The sequence below is a fragment of the Ammospiza nelsoni genome, chromosome 2, assembly GCF_027579445.1.
Source record: "Ammospiza nelsoni isolate bAmmNel1 chromosome 2, bAmmNel1.pri, whole genome shotgun sequence".
NCBI classification, from domain to species: Eukaryota; Metazoa; Chordata; class Aves; order Passeriformes; family Passerellidae; genus Ammospiza; species Ammospiza nelsoni.
The window spans coordinates 71,055,948-71,076,981 of NC_080634.1; positions in this window are offsets into that span (position 1 = coordinate 71,055,948).

Sequence of the window (21,034 nt, forward strand, 5' to 3'; positions counted from 1 at the left end):
CTCCTTTTGTCATTTTAGCAGCTGAGTGGAGGGGAAGCAGAATGAAGAAGAGAATACCTCCCTTAGTGTCTGAGCAGCCAAGTGAATGGGGTGTGTGTTACTCACGACTGCCACCAACAATGGGGTACTGTTGTGTTACCAGAGCCTGTGATATTTTCAGAGATGTGAAAATGACATTTTATTTTGGCATAGCAGCAGAAATATATCCTTTGAATTGCTTGTACTTTCCCCCATCACAAATATTGCTGATACAAAGGGGGAATAATCAGATTCTTGTGGGATTTGCAACCATTAATAGAGAATTCACATAAATCTGCCTGTGAGATTTCCAGCATTGGTGGTGCCTTGTATGCAGCTCTGGGAATGATGGGGAGGGCTTGAACTGGACATGGGAAAATGGCATCAAAAGCCCTGTCTGTGCAGCAGCCTTTGGTTATTTTATAACCCTATTGGAGCATTGCTTTAGATGATTGTAATATGTGTCTATACCTGTCATGGCTTGATCTCAGACAGTGAAGATTTTGAGCTGTATTTTAATCCTGATCACAGTACTGAGCAGTTATTGCATTCTATAGCATTACTTCCATGTGCACAAGCATTCAACTTCACATCTGTATAGGTGGCATAACAAGTTGTTTACCATGATTGCTGATTATACTTGAGATGATCTCATATGTTTAGTGCTTCAAATGCTCTTTTTGTAATTGAGTCTTCTTCCCTTCTATCCCCAGAAGGAAGCATGATGTTGAGTATACGACAGGTAAACCACTGCCAAATTGCATTTTTCAGCTGGAACTGGCTGCCAACACTCATTTTTCAGAACTATAAGCTGTACCTCTCAGTCACAAAATAATCTTCACATTAGGGCATGGGAATGGTTCAGACAAAGAGTCTGTCCAGCACAGTACCCTGCCCTACCAATGTCCATGCCCATGTCTGGACATGAAAGGAAGGAAAAATTGGGCAAAATTTTGTCAGTTCCTAATACCCCTTCTACGACTAAAAGCAGTACACAATATTTATTCAAGTTGTGACTGAATGGTGGATTTAAACAAAGACATAAAGATTTTCCTCTTATGTCTGGTTATGCTTTCCTAATGTTTTCTGATATTCTACTTGGTTTTTGAACACTAAGTTGCTGCTTTCACAGTGCTACCTAGCCTAAGCTTTTCCTTTCTGCAGAATCTTTCTGCAGAATACATTAACTCATGTAGTACAATTTTTTACATGTGACACCAGGTCTGTTTTTCCAAATGGTTTTCCTCATGACTTCACATTTATCTGCATTGAATTCCAACTGTGATTTTACTGCTTAGTCACTCAGGACACTTCTCTTTGCTTTCACTACCTTGAACGACTCAGTATCACCCCCAGGCTCCACCAGGGCACTGTTGGCTCTCTTTGCGAGGCTGTTTAGAAAACATCTTGCATTGCACACACATGACCAAATCTGGCTGGCTCTGAGACTGTTACCTTCCTTGAATTGAGGATCCATCCAATAGCTGGAAGAACTTTACTTGCAGGGAAGGAGTGTCCTCTACTTACTGTGAACTAAGCCAGTAGACGTGCACTGCACTGTTCTTGATATGGAAGATTTAGAGGCTCTAAGAAAAAGATGGGTTAGATACCTTTTCCTGGATAAGCTGCACATGAGCAATCTTGTCTTAAGCTTCAGCATTCAGATATTCTTAAATAGCTACGGTTGAGACCTTTTGACTGTCCAGAAGTTTTTTAGTAGAGTTTTTAGTATATCAGCATAACGTGCAGCACTGGCTTGACAGTTGTTGTGATCTCCCTTTTCATATTTGTGTGTCTTTAGTTTTCATCATCCCTTTATGAAGTTCTGAAGCGACCTAAATGACTCATTGGGCCATGATGGAAAAGTCTACAACTTCCTGCCCTGAGCAGCAGTGCTGGAGAGTTGTGTATGATTCATACTGGACATGGTCCCAAATTCGTTGAAAATATTGCTAGAATTCTAAAAGTGGCAAGTTATTATGGGGGCCTGGACCCTGCCAAAGGCTGAACTGAGGAAGCTGTGGCTCAGCTAGTGTTGAGTCAGCTGTCATCAGTAGAGCATTCCCATTTTACACCATCTGACAGCCCCATCACAGCTATCAGCTTGCAGACCCAAATGCGATAGGATTGGAAGCAATCACCGTAAATTACTGCTTTGTGCAGAACAATCGGGAGGATCAGCAACGGATGTGCATAGGTAGCATGGAAAGAATTAGGCAGCAGGACAAAAAAGTAAAAACTATGGCAAAATGATGATCATATCAAATTATCAAGATAATATATCTTACTGGCGTTTACTTTCCTTTGTCAAACAACAGTTTGTTTTACAAAAATGTTGTCTGGCATGCAGGAATATTCACCATCTCGTTAGATTATTTGATTCTTTGCAAGGAGAGATTATTCTGTCTGCCTTGTTTGAATTAATTTTCTATTCAGTATGGAAACAGTCTCCCTGGATCTGGGTTAATCCATCTTCTGGTGGACATCATGAAATCTGAATGAACCCAAAAAAGAACAAATTGCAGCGGGCATGTAACAAGCCCCTCTTCTTTCTGTTAAACCTCTGTTAATAACGTGTGAAGGAGTGACAACAAAGAGCTTCTGTCCTCTTTATAAAAGACCCTTAAGGGCAGAGGCAGGCTGTAAGAAACTATTCTTTTGCTAATGAAAGCTGAATTACTGAGAATGCTCAGTGTTAAAAACCCACGAAAAGGATCTTGTACATGGAAAGGAAGTATTTCCTTGGATGGCTTTCTAATGACTGTCAAACATTTGCAGGCATCACACAAAAGGAAGCATTGTGAAGACAAGGCACAAGCAACCTACTGCGAGTGCTAGGGTTGCATCTGCCAGTAGCTGAGAGCTGTAAACTCTCAAGTAGTCCCACAAATTAAAAATTACCTCCCGCTTCTCAATTTTCTTTACTCACTTCACTCTTCCTACTTGTGTTTCTTTTTTTTTTCCTCTCAAGGGTATCTTGGTTGATAATGATTTTATCAGAAAAATGTTAGAGACTTTCAAACACATACAAGTCTTTGAGTTTTATAAAAGACTTTTTCCTATTAAGTTGTTCACTTGTTCAAGATCCTTACATTTCTGTGTCACCATAACTCTCCCCTCAGCTGAAAACATACCCGTTAATATACGTGCTACATGTAAAAATTACTTGTGACTTGAAGAACATTCTTGCTCATAGCTATACATCTTTTATGTGACCCAAAGGATAATAACTTTTCCTGTGTTTTAACACATATTCCAGTGTCTACTTTAAAAGAGGCAATTTAGTCCTAACCAGATACTTTTAATACTTTTAGAAAATTCAGCAAAAATATTACCTCCCTCTATTCAATTCTAACTAGTATTTTGTTTTTTCCCTCAAATACAAGGCAGGAAAAAAACAAAAGAATTCATGATTCGATAATTACATCATGTATAACTTACTCTCATAATAAGTCTCCATAGCAGTTATATATTGTCAATAACACAGAGAATTAACAGTTAAATTGTGAGGAGGAAAGATCATTCCTGCAGCTCATGTTGCATGCTAGACTCAAACAGGTGTCCCACACTTTTTTCAGCACTATGATGACATCAAGGAACAGATTTTTGAGGAGGAACTTCTGTACCAATGAAATACTTAGAAATGAGGCAATATTTTTATACTGGTGTAAATACTGAAAGCTGTGTGTACATTAAGATTTCTTTTTGTTTGGTTGCTTTTTTCCCTTAGAATAATTTTATTAGTAAAGCTCTGTGGGCAAAATTTTAGATATGGATATGGATGATAGAAAGTTTTTCTGTCAGTGTGATGTCTCAGCTGAGCTGGGGGTGGGGGGGAAATCATACACCTTAAACTCATTTATCTGTCCACACAATGTGCAGCTCTAATCTTGGCTTAGTGAGCATCATTAAAGTAGGCGTGGTGGACATACTGGTGGAAAAACACTTTCAGTATTTTGTTTTGCTGAAATATCTCTGCTAGCAGAGCAAATTCACAGAGCCTCTTCAGTGGAGAGAAACAGGTTTATAGTACAGCTAATTATGAAGCATTCACTGCAGGAAAAATGCATAGAGATCATATTACTATTCAAAGTTATATGCCTTAAAAAGCAACATGCCTAAAAGCACTACAGAGTTTCAGTGAACAAATTATCTATGTGCGCCTCACGCACTCCTGTTTTTAAAAGGGTAAGTGCAATCCTTACATGTATGGACACCAAATTATTAGAGAGGATTTGCATCAAATACTAAAGAAATGATGAAGTTCTACCAGAGCTGGAATTGGAATAATATGTTTAGTAATAAGGATAATTAATCATAACAACAACCTAACAAGACATGTGATTATATCTCTGTAATTCAAAATATGTGTATAAAACCAGTTGCTTTTCCCTGAAATAGGTATTTTTGAGTTTAAAGAAAAAATTAGTTTTCGAAACCATCATGTTATGCTCTTGTGTCTAGCCTTAGAAATGTAACTGAACACCATCACACTACAGGTGGATTGCCTACTTTCCAGGCTCTTATAGTTTTAAAACCTCCCCTGTAAGGGGTGAGATATATCTGCCTTAATTATAGACACCTAAACATGAGGTAGTTGAGTTATCCATTAAACCAGTTTGATCAATGGCAAGACATAAGCATCAGAAGTAAGCTGTCCATCTCAGCTGAAAACACACATGTAAGAGAGATCAGATGAATTGCCCTCTGGAGGTGACTCTTTTACACTGTAAAGGGAACTTGAAGGAGTAGATTCCAATATTTAGGCAAGTTCATTAATGCAGATGAATCCCTTCAGAGATGTAGATTTAGCAGAATGAAGGGCTCCAAGATTTTACATCTTAAATATTTTCTTTAACTTTTCTAAAAGTATAAAAGATACTCTGCTCTCAATAGGAAAGAGACACAGGTATATTTTTCACAGTAAGTTGCACTGATTGCTATCCTTCACCTCCCATTGCAGCAATATCTACCTCAGGAACACGCATTCATAATTTTTTGTCTGTGAATGACATAAAGGACAGAGACACTGAGGATTAAAGGCTTGATTTAAATCCCATTAAAATGGGAGAGACTTGCATTGACTTTAATGGGATTTAGATTGAGGGCAGAGGAGGCTGAATGCTGAACTGCTGTCAGGTTTGAAGTACAGGGGGTATTAAAGGGCAAACTAATAATGCTTCTGTTAAATGTTAAGTACCTGCTCTTCAGAGAGACTTGCCAAACTAGTAATTCAGTCTCTTTCAGAATGACTCAAGTGACTCAGCAAGCAATAAACAAAATTATTAACGTAATTGCTACTTGTCTTCATGTCTTCCAATCTTTGTTACATTCTAATAAAGTAAGATAGTGTGTAAGACATGATGTGTTCGCTAAATACTACTAATAATTAATTTTATGTAATGGCTTTTGCCATCTGACATGTCAAGGAATCTCTATCTTGTATTGATGCATTACTTGATCCATTTACAGGCCAATGAGAACATGTAGGGCTACATTAAGCCTACCAGTTGAGGTACCTGTGATTCCTGTGGACTGGAAGCCTTTCTATATCTGGAAAGTCCTTAGCTACCAGCACGAAATGAAGATAAAATGAGGATAAAGCCCTCTGCAGTTGATAGATGCCTGTGCTCCACTGAGCACATGGAAAACACTTGCCCAGCTTCACTGTGTGAACATAGACAGGACATGGAACTCACGAAATAGGAAATGGGAGCTTTGTTTTCTGAGTCATTCTTTCTGCAAAGAGCTTTGAATCCTTAGTTGCTATTTTATATAATCACTGCCGAAGTAAAGATGCAGGGATGGTCCTCATTTGCTGTTAAAGCTGAATCTCTGTGCAGGGATGAATGTATGAGGCCACAGGCACAAACTCAAACATCAGGAAACACTACTCTTGTTGTGAGGAAGACTGAGCACTGGAGCAGGCTTCTCATAGTGGCTAAAGAGTCTCCCCCACTGGAAAAGCTGTCTGGACATGGTCCTGGGCAACCAACTTTAGGTGGTTCTGCTTGAGCAGGGGTGGTGGACCAGATGACCACCAGGGTCCCTTCCAAATTTAATTGTTCTGTGATTCTGTGATGAATGGCAGTGTCTGCGAGGAAATGGGGGTGTCAGCCAGGTCACTGCTTCTGAATCCTTGGGAGAAGAGAAATTTGGGGAAGAAGGGCATCCTGGCTTCAGCTCAGTTCTGCTGGGACTGCTCAACCACTTTTTTTAAATAAAGGGATTACAACAAAGCTTGATGCATGCATCATAACTCAAATTCCTCTGGGGAACATTTGCATCCCTGATCTAGGGAATGTCCCAGGAATGTGAGTGTTCTTTGTTTCCCAGGAATGGAGAAGGGGTGGAGCGGCACATCCACAACTTCAAGCAACCTCTTCCAGTGCCTCACCATGCTCAGAGTAAACCCAATATCTAATCTAAATCTACCCTCTTTCAGTCTGAGCTGTGAAAGTAAACATGAAACATGCTGCAAATAGGACATGTTCTCAGTGAACCTCCTGTGCAGCTGACCTCTAGTCATGCTGCAAACAAATCCAGTTTATGTAGACAGGAGATCAGGATATTATTCAGGATTTCCACACTGAATCTTAGATAGCTATCAAAAATTCTCTTAAATCTACCTAATAGATACATTTTAATCTATCTAAATTAACTTTCCAGGCAGAAAATGAAGCTGTGTGAAGAAATATGGCCATTGACAACTGTGTGTATTTTCAGGAGTTCTGAGGAACAGTAAAAATCCTGCACACTTCTCTGTTGGCTGCCTGGACCAGGCAAAAGCTGAGTGCAATGGATAGCCTGGGAAGGGATGGTTCTCTGTCCTGGAGTGAGAATGTTGTCTGCTTGCCTGTGGTCTGCTCTCTGTGACCTTAGTGAAAGACCAGATGCCAACACAGATAGGGCTTTGCTGGTTTTAGAGGTGATAAGAGTGTTGTTTCCCTTGGTGGCTGAGGCTGGATTTTCCCAGACGTTTTGTGTGATGTTCTGCAGAAATGTGTACACATATGGATTGGCTACATTTAGAATCTGGGACTGAAAACATCCATTATACTCTCAAATTAAGTTAATTAATCTATTTAAAAGAGCCCAAAGAACCTGTAGACCAAGAAGTCATAATGTTCTCCACTGATCTTAAAATTTAAAATGTTAAATAAAATTATTTAAAGAAAAAGAACCCGCATGTACAGTTCTAGGTTTGATATTTTAGACATGTTTCATTGTTTGTTTTGCTTTAGAGATAATATCTGGTACTGGAAATGAAACTGAATTTAAACAGTTTTCTATGTGCCCAAAATATTGCACACACGCTCCCCCTCGACACATTTTAGAAGATCTTCTAAGTGCAGAAAACAAAAAAAAGCATAATTACATTGACAGAAATCCCAGATTTACAAAGCAATGTTTTGCATGACATTTAGGTAGACTCTGTCTTATTTACAGTTTGTGTTAAGAAAAGTATAAGATGTTTTCCATCAGCAATTTTAGATTCGTGTGCATCTGTGTCAATGTTAACACTGATGTATCTTTGCTATCTATGCCATCTTAAAAAAAAGCTGTATTTAGAACTATTATCTAGCATGTCTCACAAGCTGCAGCTTAATGGGTTTCTTCTCTTTTTACACATAACAAGAAATACAAAGAGTGATCCAAAATAATTTGATTTCTGAATTAAATACTTCTGCTGACTGACTTGCCATGACCTTACTGTCCTTGTTCTAAATAGAGACTTGAATAGGTCCTATTTAGTCTCAGACAGCAAATCCAGCTTTTTTGTGATGACTTTTGAAATGTATTGATGAGGTATTCTTTCTGGTGAAGAAAGACTTCATCGGCTTTTTTCTTTACATTCAGGGCTTTGCAAAATTTAGCAAGAAAAGAAAATCATGAATGCACTCAGTGCTTGTGCTAGCTAGTGACTGTTTCGTGTCAAATGCAGACATTGGAGTAGGAATGAGAAGCCCATATTTGTGAGTGAGTGTCCTAATTGCTGGAGAAGAGTAATCAGCTTTCTGCTGTTTTCCAGACTAATCAATCTTGGCTGCACTTTTGATTTGTGTACGGTAGCACAGATGAACATCAGGGACAGATAAGCTTTGTTTCTTGACATAACAGCCTGCAGCCTGATGTTTAGTACATGTTTTCATGTTTTAGAGGTGAGGAAAGGCAAACTGACATTTGAAAACAGTGTTGTCAACCACTGCTCTTTAGAAGGTACTGTCTCTTGAGTTGCTTTACAAAGGGTTGAGAAAAAATAAGGCAGTGAATAACTTTTTTTTTTTGAATAATAAATACCATTTTTTGCATAGCAAATGCCATGGTTTTGAATTTTAGAAGGAAGGTGGTCATGACTGGTGTATTCTTCATGGAATTTATGTCTTAGAAGTGTGTTATGTGTGCACAGAGTCTACCTGCCAGACTGGGTTTCTTGGAAAATAGGCATAATTTAAAATCCCAATTATGTGTATACATGAGATATACGCTGAGCTGCTCAGCTGTGCCAAAATAGGAGAAATCTTGTGCTTGCTTAGATGCAGGCTGTCACAGGACATTCACTGGTGTAGATGTGGGACTGTATCCAAAATGTCACTGCCCAACTATAAAGCTGATTTTTGGGTCAGTAACTGCGGGGGAGGAAGGGTGGGTGGGGAGGGGATCAGTGGGAGATGACCCAGAGACCTCAAGAAGGTGTCTCACCATGCATTACGCTGAGAACATCAACTATGCCACAAAAAAGGACACTGGGGAGAGCAGGCAGGACATCTCCAGCTGTTCTGGCCACTGGTGTTTAGGAAACTGAAGACCTCTGCTGGGGCCTTAGCATGGCTGACACCATTAATCTGCTCTTGGGCTCCTGGTTCCTAGCACGCCTCAATGTACCAAGTTATGCTATGGTTACAAAACCATGGATCTAGCTTTGGCCCTTAGACCTTGGGCTTGCAACATATTTCCACAGCTTCTTAAAGCAAATGGGTTAAATCCCCCTGATTTTAATCCAATTATTCCTGTGTCTAAAATGAGTTATGTTTTGAAGGCTTCCTGTGACAATACGTAGACCTAGTCTGACTCGTTCTTCCTCTTTCAATTTTTCTTTTAAGTATCCTAAATGATGGTTGTCACTAGAACCAGGAATCCAGACACATTGACATCAAAAGCAATTGTAATATGTATGTGGCAACAAGGGTGGGGGGAAGAGTGGAAGGAAGAGGAGCACTTTGAAGATGTCATGATAACTCAGGCATGTTTAGATTCAGTAAGTAGGTGTGCCTTTTTCTGTATCCTGCTCATCTGCAGAGTAGGATGTTTGAAGAGAGGGTAAAATGAAATGTTATTTCCAGTAAAGGGGAGGAGATTTAACAATGGCAAAATCATTATGAAAAAAACCAAGTGGTGGAGGGAACGCTAGAATTTTTAGCCAGGAAATAACTGGGAAAAAAGGTGTATGTATTTGAAAAAAGGAGGAAATTTGCCGATTTTTTGGTTTTCCTAAGCACTGATGTTTTAAATTTATTTGTGACTGAATTTTTATAAAAATGTTGCAATAAATATAAGGCTGGACCTGAATAATATTTTCTCCTATTAGTTTGGTAATTTGTCAGCAATGTGATAGAAATGTAAATGTAAATGTACATGTAAATTCAACCTATGTTTGCAACTAGCAAAATTTGGTTGTTTAGTTGGGAACAGATGGATGGACACTGTCCATCTCTTGAGATTTTGGCAGAGGTATCACACAGGAGCCGTGTGCTGAGGTGGCCTCTGGTGTATCCCACAACCAGAGGACCAGTCATTAAGCCTCCCCAAATTCTGCTTGCTGTGCTAGCCCTCATGGTCCCAACAAAATGAGAGCCCTGATGGAGGTGCACAGCAAGGGCTTAGCAAAGGCTCTATATCATGTCTGCTGGGAGTGTGGGAGAAACCATTTCCCAAGTGAATATCAACCACAAAATTGGTGTCTGTGATCAGTTGGACACGCCATTCAACAAAGCATTTGTAGCAACAGGGCAGTGGCACATTAAAGGCCAGGAGCTGTGATTTTGCACAGTGACAATGCCCATGTGGAGAGTTTCTTCCAGCTCTACAATTCTTCAGCCTTTCCAAGTCTGCTGGCAAGGTGAGGACAACCAGAAATTACCACAATCACTGATGGAGTGTTTGTGCACTTGGCTCCAGGAGTACAGATATCCAGTGGGACTGCAAGGAAGGGATACAACTAGTTCAAGAGCAGCTAGCAGCTACAAGAGTAGTTTTTATTTTTCAGATGTTTTCAGGGCTTTATCCATTAAAAAAAATTTAAAAGTGCTTCTACACTTTTTTTCCTCTGAAAATTAAGGGTTTCTCCCATAATCTACATCATGAAGCTGCAGCTTCAACATAGTTCCCTTTTCTAAGATGGTCTTGACTCTCGCCACTCATCTGGCTGAAACCCCATGTTTGGAATATTATAAGAACTTTTCATTCTCACATGTGAATAATTGAAGTATTTAAGAGAAAATGAAACAGTGTTAGTAAGACAATGAAAGAAAGTATCAAAATATCCCAGTTATCTAGAGGTAAATAAGGTATTTAAAATACCAAAATGAATTTAAAATAATTTGTTTAACAATTGCATATATATATATATACATATATTATATATATATGAGTATAAAGTTATGTGCTGGGAGGTGGGAGTTCTGCCACCTAACGTTAAAAACATTCATTTGATTGGTGCCAGATCAGCCTTTCCTAGTTTTACTCCAAGTATTGCCTATTTGAATTTGCTCTAAGTATTTCCTGGGCTGAAGATATAGACACACCAAGTTCCAGTGGTCTGTTTCCCTCCAGCTAGCTGTTTGTTACCACTTTTATGCCATTTACTGCCCTATATCCAGCCCTAAAGCAATTTGTGAACTCATTTTGGGAAAAATTGATTGGGTTAATTTCGTTAGTTTAAGCAGTTTACCTGGTTTGCTTTGTCTGAAGTGGATTAGGAAACCCTAATATAAACTGTTCTTCTGGCAGAATTGTAGAAAACCTGAACTCTTTGGCAGTGACTTCCGTAGCAAGACCTCTCTCAAAGGAGCAGGCCAGGGCAGTGATCTCCAGGGACAACTCCTCAAAGCACAAGAGGGACCATCCGGAGGTGCAGGAAACAGCAGGTGTGGCAGGCAGCCAGCTCGGCTGAACAGGGAACTCGAGCTCCTGGCTGAGCTCAAACACAAAATGGGAATACTCAGAAAATGGAAGTGAGGATCAGCTAAGGTGTATGGAAATTGTAGCTTGAGCTTGAAGGGGTGAAGTCATGAAAACACAGATTGGGCTGGAGTTTAAACTGGTGAGCGATAGGAAAGGCAATGAGAAGGACTTCTACAGGTACACTGGGAGCAAAAGGAAAACCAACAAAAATACAAATCCCCCACTAAATAGGATGGATGACTTAATGCTGAAGGATAAAGACATTGACAGAGTGACTTGGTTCTTACTGGCTAGGTCTGTTTTGCAGGTTCCCAAATCTCTGTGGCGGAGTCTGGGGGGAGAGAACTGTTACCTGTGGTAGGGTGGGTTAGAATTAGAGACTGCTTAAACAAATTGGACATGCGAATTCTGTGCATGGGGCTGGACAGAATGACTTGAAGGTTGCTGAGGGAGCTGGTTTATGGCATTGGGATACTCTTCAGCATGGTCTTTGAGAAGTAGAGAGTGCAGGAGGTTCTTGAAGATGTGAGAAAGACAAATGCGATGTACAGCTTCAGAAAGTGCAAGGAAGAGGACCCGGGAGGGTACAGGCCAGTCAGTTTCAGTTCACTCTGTGGAGAAGTTATAAAGCAAATCCTCCTGGAGACCATTTCCAGGCACACAGAGGAAAAGAATGCAATTTACCAAGGGTAAATCATATCTAACCAAATCTGATTGCCTTCTATAATAGAATGGCCGGATGTGTTGTCAAAGGGAAAGCAGTGGGTGTCTGAATGCTGAAAAAGTGGAAGGGATCTCTGGGGGTACTGGCACATAGACAGGAGACTTATAAAAAGGTAAAGGACAATATATTACATAACTTGTCTGAAACATTGCTTTTTATTTTTTAAATACATGAAATAATTTAATTGACATATTTAATCTCTGAGAAAACATGAAGGGCTTTAGTTCGCTAAATTTATTATTTAGTGATAAGTAAGTGCTTATGTTTCAGTTTCTTAATTTTCTTACCAGCTGATTGCCAAAGCATTGTAGTAGACAGTAGCAGTTTTCACTGGAGGTATTCTGTTCTAAGGATCTCGGAGTTTCTGTATAGGCACATCCTTTTTGCCAAAATAAAACATTTCATGTTTAACAAAAGCTGTGGTTTTGGGTTAGGGGAGATTATTTCCACCTGGCCTCTGTCACCATGCTGCTCTGCCATGAAGCTGGTGCTGAGAAAGCAAGTTGGCATGGAAGGCTAACGGGAAAAACAGCAGAGCCACACATCAAAAGAACAGCTGGGATTTGTAACCGTTGGATTCATTTTTGCAGAGGTGCTACAGGAAGTGCTCGTGCTGGCAGCCTAGATGTGTGGAGCCAAGAAAAAGAATGGAATGATACTCTGCCCTTTCCTGGGATCAGACAACAGGGTAAGTTGTAACACGCACACTACTTAACACAGCCAGAGAAAAAACCAAACCAGTAGGATGAGGGATTTATCTTTTTATTTTGTGGTTTCCTTTAATTGCCTCTAAGTAGGCAATAAATATTAAAAAAAAAAACCCAAAAAACACATTTTAAGCATGCACAAATAGTATATATTCTTAAAAAGACTGCAACAAACCTTTAATATATTTCTTTTTTCTTTTTCATATCTGACACTGGTCTTGTATGTGCTGTTACAAAGATGTAGCTGTTGAATACTACACAAGTTTAATTCTTTAGTGTCAGCTGTCAGCAAAGCTTTCCTATATGTCTTTTTCTGCTGACATGAAGGTGGTACTGCTGTGTGGTGATGGGGAGACTCATACTGCTTTCTGTAGAAAGCAATGGTAACTAGATCCTTCTGAGGCTATTTTCTCTTGCTAAACCTGTGCTGGTCCATTGCCAGATAGTTGAAGTGGCAGGATGCCTGATTAGTCTGGGAGTGGCAGCCTTTGCAATTCAGTCTGCATCTCTCAGTTGTATGCACAGAACTAATCCTTATCACTCAATATGACATACATATCCAGTTAGAAGAAAAAAAGTGAAAAGAAATATGAATTACTAGCACTTGCTTCTAAATATGTTACTAGAGGTTGAAAAAGCTACAGTATCCCAAAGAAAACAGTGCTGTATCTAAGAAAATAAGCAGTTCTGATGTACGAGAAATCAGAGCAGAACAAATAATAAAAAAGAAGACATATTTATGAGTGATATTAGAGATATATTTATGAGTGGTGTCAGTGAACAGCATAAAAGCCAGCAAATAAAGAAAATTAATGAAAAAATATTACGGAATGGAAGAGTAATGATCTCGGTTAAAGATAAAGTATTTTCTGAGTAGATCCAAACAAAACCAATACTAATAATAATAAAAGCAGGATGACCCTAATAGAATTGCAATGTCTGCCATAGAGAAGGCAGAAGCATTCCCTAAGTGCTTCAGCTCTTTATTATGGACTGGGGAGAAAAATAAATTATGTCTTCCTGTTGGATGATGCTGATATTCTCCAGTGGCACTAAGCATAGTTAGCAGGTGCAAGGCATCACATGATTTTAAGTTAGTATTTCCAATAACCATGCAACCAAACCTTCGTCAAGATTAATGTTGAGATTAATGTAAAGAACCTCTGGTTGCTTTTCAAGAAGCCTTGGAATTTCCAGAGGATTGCAGAGAAGATAACACTGTGCCATTATTTTAAAACAGAAAATGGATAAAAGCCCAGACCTGAATAATGCATGTCTGGCAGTCAGAGCACAGTATTAGGACAAATAATGGAGCAGTATACATACACAGATTAAAAATATTAATATATTTTAATATAATTAATTTCAGTTAATTAAATTGAGAGAAATATATCTTGGCAGAGGTACTGAATATTTTGAATGGAGACCCAAGTTTGGTTGGAGAACTGAGAAACTTCTGGTAGAGGTTTGATTTGGTACTGTGTGAGATTTTCACTAATATACCACAGAAAAACAGGTCAATGCAGCACACACATTACACTGATGCAAAACTGTTTATCTCCAAATATAATTGTAAATATGAGTGTATTTGTATCTTGTTTGGTTAACTCTGTATTCCAAGAGGTCCCAGGGGGACAATTTTTGCTCTATGTAATTGAGCATTTTTACCAATAACTGAGCAAAAGGACATCACATTTTGTCTGGAAAAAATTTGTGATGACACAGGATAACAGGAGTGAAAAATTAAGAAAAGATGGATCAGGAACAAAGAGTACTCAGGGACACTGTAAGTAAGAACAGGAAAAAAAAAGAGACAGTTCTGTACAGCCAAATAGAGGGTATATCATTTAGGAATAGAAAAGTAAGCCATAAAACAAGAGAGGAATTTCCTGTGAAATAGAGATTCTGAAAAGGACATGTTATTTAGACCACATGGAAAAAAGTTAACTAATACTATCCTTAGGTATATCCAGACAGAAATGGAAGGTTACAGGGTTGCCACACTTGGCAGAGAAGCAATTGCTACTGGAATAGAGCGTCCAGTTCTAGTGCTCAGAACTCATGATGGATGTGAATAATTTGGAGAAGGGTCAACAGAAAGCCATGGGAATATTAAGGACCTGGAAAGTCTCCAGCAGTGCAATCTACTCAGTTTATCAACGTGATGACTTAAGGATAACTGGTCATGGTACACAAAACAGGACAAATAGCAAAGAGCTGCTCAGTCCAGCAATCAGAGGTCTGACAAGCTCTGTCAAAAAGGTGAAGTTAAAACTTCAACACAAAATATGGCACTTTTTTTCCTTAGCAATCCATTAAATTAATGGCTATATTCACTCACTGAAGAAGTGTGGTACCACTGGCAGTTTTTAAATCTAGATTGGGCATGTCTCAAAAGGCAAGTTTACTTATCCTGAAGCAAAAATAACCCTGTGAGACTCTGTGGACTCTGTCATTGATGGGATCAGATGGGGCATTTGAGCCCTGCTGCTCTTTATCTGTGGTTGTATGGACATGTGCTCTGAGAGAGCTGTTTATCTGTATGTCACACACGGGGCTGATGCTACCTGAGATCTGATAAGCAGCACAGCAGTGCTATTCTGGTGATGAGCTCTGGCTAATTAACCTTGTCAGTACAAGGGCCAGTCAATCATCTGTGATAATGTGACTCTGCTGCTTCCCTTGGTGGAGCTGGCTCTACACAGTCCAGGGCTGTGCAGCTCTTTGATGTACGTATAGTTCAATATAGACCCTAAGCAAGGTTTTAATGTACTAAAAAAAATGGTCACAATAAAGTGCTTGTCTCTTTAATGAAGGTAGAGTCATTACTGTAACTTGTATTGTGGTATTTTAAATTCTTTTATGTCTCTAGATATAGCTGAAACATGACGGGGTGTCTGGTTCTCTCTGTATATTAGCCACATTATGACACATTATTCCTGGTTTTCTTTGCTGTTTTTTTGGCTCTGATGTTCCTACTTGCATCATTTAATGAGAAACATAGAACAGAGGATTTATTGTGACATTATTCATACTGAGAAAAGGAAATAGATGATGAGGAAATGAATAACTCTTCTGTGAAAAACTGTGAAATGACAAAAATCAAATTGAGACCTTTTCACAGTTGTTTGCAACTGTTTATCATATCAGTCAGTAGGTGAGTCATTGCACCAGAACCTCTCTTACTCTTTATTTACTCCAGATAAACATTTGCAACATGCAAGTAATTATTTGTATTACTGGGTCTCATCCTTGGAATTTTCCAGAGATGCTCTCTGATTCCATGATACCTGTGTGGGCTAGAGGTGTATATTATATACTTTGCTTTAACAAGGGTTTCCTACATTTTAGAAACCTTTCTAAAATGGTTTCCCTAAGCAATGCCCATACACAAATATATGATGAAAGCTCAAAATTAAAATTACAGCCTTCTCACTAAATGCAAGCACAGAAACACTTTAATAATTTGAAAAATAAATAGGAATTACACAAAAATTAGGTGAGAAGGCTGAGGATGGGTGTAAAAGTAGTGAACACATAAGTAGGTTAAATCATGGTAGATCAAGGAAATAACCTGCATTTAAATTTTAGATGTCTCCTGAATTATTCCTCCTAAAGTAAATGCTTCTGTCTCCTGTCTACAGTAGTTTGTAAATAAGCCCTTAAATGTTCTTCACTTGTTGGGATTTGGTTTGGTCCTTAGGGCATTTCAGTGGTTTCAAAGTAGATTAGTTTTGCAAGAAACAAAATCTATCTCCTTTTTTAAGTGTCCAGTATCTGATGGGGATATTGATGTGTGAACCTATGGAATCCATGTCATGGCCAGTGCATATCTGACAGACATGTGACAGTACAAGGCTGCTGAGAAAACCTGCGTCATTCCAGACTAGGTTTTGTGCTATTTTAAGGATCATGTGCCATGATTGTGCTTTTTAAAATCTGAGGACTATGACTACAGAATATAATCTACAGAGCACCAAGCTGCACCAGAAAGCATTCCCTCTGCTTCTATCTTTTTTGTTCAAGAAGGTATTTCAGATATAGTTTCACGAACTGAGTGAGCTGCTCATGTGGCAGACCTGAAAATAGATTTTTGAGTTCCCTTCCCACAGCTCCTCTGAATGCTGTTCAGTTCAGCACTGAGAATCCTGCCCCCTTACACACAAACATTCCTTCAGGCTCAGAACCTCTAGCTGAGATCTCTAGCTGTGCTCAAAGTAGTAGCCATGACAGGGACACCAATTTCACTTGACTTCTGCTTCAGAAAAAGGGATATCCCAGAAAATAGCTCTTTAAGATGCTGTCACTATATTACAAAGGTTCCATACTGCTAGAGTTCTGTACCTCCCTGATGTTTCTCATAGGCAGTTCCTCTAGGCACCGACTCTTCCTTGTCCTCACAACAGCCAACTGACTCCAATTCCCTCAGCCAACCAATCCACTCTTTTATAACACTCTTCTCATTGGCTACAGGTGTGGCCTGTTAACATCAGGCCTGCTCCTAATCCTTAGTAATTAGCTCAGCTGCAACTCTTTAGGGGGTAAGATTACATTCTGTCCCCCTACATTAAAAGAGGTGTCTTGCTGGGATAGTCACAGTGGCCATAGGATTGTTTCCAGTCCTTCCTTACTGAGTCTCACAATCCACGTTGTCTAAACTCAGAGTGGGAAGGTAGCTTCAGCGGAAGGCACCACAGAATCACTTGGATACAGAATGAACAGGAACAGAAAGAAGGGTCTGCTAAAGAGATCTGTGTATTCAATGGTGGTTCAAGCCATGATGTATTTGATTTACGTGAGACAGAAATAAGGACTAGTTTAGAGGCTGGACTTCAACTTTCCTTGACCTTGTCTCATGTAATATCCTCGTGAACACCCTGAACAAGATTTATCTAAAAGGTAATCACTCTAAGGTTGTTCTGAACTCATAATGTTCTAAAAACATTCTCAAGTAAGAGCTATCTCTATCAAGCAAGTGGATCATTTCAAGCAAGACTTTGCACAGATCATTTATGCATGTGATTCTCTTCAGCACTTTTGCAGGTTTGGGCTGTTTATACACAGTGTACACTTAAGAAATTGAATATGAAATAGACTCTGGAAGCAATCTGGGAGATGGTACTAGAATTCAAAACTGACTTGATGAATCAGAGAACGCTAAGGCAGTTTGCCTTAGTGGTCTCTGATTCACCAAGTCAGTTTTCCAAAATCTCATTTTGGAACATGCTGAAAGGAGAATCATATGTATGATAAGTATTTTGTGAGATAACTTCTATTTTAATATCTTTTCAATATTGTGCAGCAGTTTGTCAGTGTCTATCATGTGCCTGTTACAGCAAAATGTAACCGTTTTAAGTACTTACCCTATTGTTGAAGCTGAAAATCTATAATCCTGTCTTACATAGAAGTCTGGTGGGGTTTTTTAAATGTGTTGTATATTTTCAGGAGTAATGTAAAAATATATTAATAAAAATGAGGTGAAGGAGCTGACAATCCTTGTCAAGAAAGGAGCCTTGAAAATTCCTAATCAAAGCGAACAGTGTGTTCTCTCCTCCTGTTTAATTGCTATTAAGGAATGCATCTGCTTCTCTTCATTAACTGTACTTGACATCTGTATATATGTGATATGTGTTTCACAACTTCCTTCCTGCTTTTCAAGAAGTGCAACAAAATCAAAGGTTTCTGGACAACAGAATTCCTACTTCAACGTCACTTGAAATGCATACAATTGTTTATGGGACAAAATGGAGGAAAGTGTATACACTATCACCAGTGTCACCTTACAAATAACATATGCCTTTGCTTCTCATCCTCCAAAAGATGAAGTAGGTCCATCTTATTTAATCAAGTTATAGAAAAAAATCTATTCAGAAAAACAAATTCTTGAGAGATCGGGGCTTTGTATTTCCTATACAATGAAATAATAATGCAGTGAGAGGCACCATCATAACTTAACCCCTGTTGAAGAATATAAAAGTGTAGACAAACCCCAGATTGTCCACAAAAAGAAGATAAGCAGACTTTGAATATTTAAACTAAAAAGTAAACATACTTGCCTAGTATTAGCACTACACCTGATATGCATTTGTCCACACTGAACTGAACTGAACTAAACTAAACTAAACTGAAGTTCAACACATCTTTGTCTTCCAAATGTCCATTGATTTCAGCTGTCCAGCCCTCTCAACATTGAAGTCAGTTTTGGTGTGTTATAAGAGAATCTTTCCAAACATTCACTGAAGACTGCAGGTATTTATACACATCAGCTATATCCTCCTGAGCCCTCTTTCCTCCAGGGCATGGAGTCCCATTTCTCTCAACCTCTTATCTGTCAAATCCTCCAAAAGTGCATTTAAGTAATTGGATACCTTAAAGCAAATATTGCCAGTTCTTTGTGATTGTTTCCAACAAATGCAATCAAATATATTGGAGAGGCCCTGGAGAGGGACTATTTACAAGGGCACATAGTGATAGAAGCAGGGGGTGCATCTTTAACCTGAAACTACATGTTTAGGCTGGATATTAGCAAGAAATTCCTTTACAGTGAGGCTGGTGAGGCACTGGAACAGTTTGCTGAGAGAAATTGTGGATGTTCCATCCCTCAAAGAGTTCTAGGCCAGGCTGGATGGGGCTTTGAGCAACCAGGTCTAGTAGTTGCTGTTCTTTCCTAGTACTGTGTCCTTCCAACCCAAACCAGTCTATGAAATTTCTGAGTATAAGCAAGCAACTATTTTTTTTTAAAATACAGGCAATAAATGATGATAAACTTGTTATACCTTTACAGTCTAATGGTTCAAACACTTAGTCTTGCCTTTTTAATTTGTTTACCCTCACTTGGGATCCACCTGCTCGACAGCAGACTGACACCAGCTCAGTCTAGCTAAGATCTGAGTTGAACAGTTGTTCTGGTTTGCTCTGGAAGTACTGCAACTTCTTCAAGTCTGAGCCTGGAGAACGCTGATCTCTGCAGCTCTTGGCTTTCTACACTCAGCCTTGTGGACATCCTTAATGCCTTTTCAAATATTTGAGCACTATTTAAGGAATCATAATAAACATCTCCAACTATTCAAATAGATGATACAAAAAGTTTTAAAAGCCTTTTTAAGATATGTTTATAAAACTTAACAACGTCAGTAAAAAAAGAGGTGATTTTGATCCACTTAACCTTGAGTTGACATATGCTTAAAGAAACTCTTAGACACTGATTTTACATTTAAATTTCACTTTTCATTCTGAAACACTCCCTAATACTCTACAAACTGTCAAAAGATTTGGGAGGCTCCCACTTTCTAGCATGGAAATGTGGTCACCTCCAGCACACGACAGAGCAGATGCCTCCATGCAGAGTGTGAAACTGAGGAGTGGGGCAGGATGCTCTGCTAACCCAAGCTGCAATTGGCAGGAAGCGAGAGGAACAGAGGAAACAGACTGTAATTATTTAATTTGGCATTTGGCCAAGACACCACGGCTGGCATTCCTGCTCTGTTGTAAGAGCGCCATGAAATGTCATTCTACTGCAGGTTTGCAACTCATTGGGAAGTCTGGAGTAAGGATGGTCAAACCTTGAAGAGCTGGAAAATTTGGTTACTTCTGGCTGGAAGCTGTAAGCTCTTCAGTTCAGGCAAATGCACAGTAGAAGTCTCAGCAAATCACACATGCTGTATATTTCTGGTATTTTTACCCCCAGCTATACCTTCTCTAGTTTTTTCAGCCTCTTTTGTATTGTAACTTATGTAATTTATGTGTATTTGTGTAGGTATTTACACACACACAGAAGTAAAAATGCATGTATGCATGGATATGTTAATAGAGTAATTTAAAGGCATTTGACTTGCACATTATTACAGTATTCAATTTATTCTTTTTTCAGTCAACTAAAACTCCTTTGTTGAATTCTTTCATAAACTGAGTGCATATGTAAACAAATATTAAATGGCCTCACCTATTTGTGACATATTGTTTTTCCTCTGAAGACATTTGTAAGTGATATATTTCAACTTCAGTATGCACACTGTCATAAAGATCAAATGATTCCAAGATACTAAATAATGAGTTGAAAATATCAAGAAGCTTGCACTAGTCTATGTCTACTTGTTCTTTAATATAAAATTTGGGCAAACAAACTTAACAAGAGAATTTTAGTAGTTAGTTTGACAGGAAGTATCATTATAACCTATGTGGAGGAGCTCAATGCAGAGCATTAATGTCATGGGTCATTTCACAATCTGTTTCCATCTCCTATAAAAACATTAAGTTCTGAATTTTTTGGAAAAATATATTTTTTGTTGTCATTTAATCACTAAAAAAGTTACAAAATTAGATACTATGAATGATTTAAATTATAAATTATTAAAAAGACAAAATTATAAAAATATTCCTAACCAATTCTTTCTTGAATTTA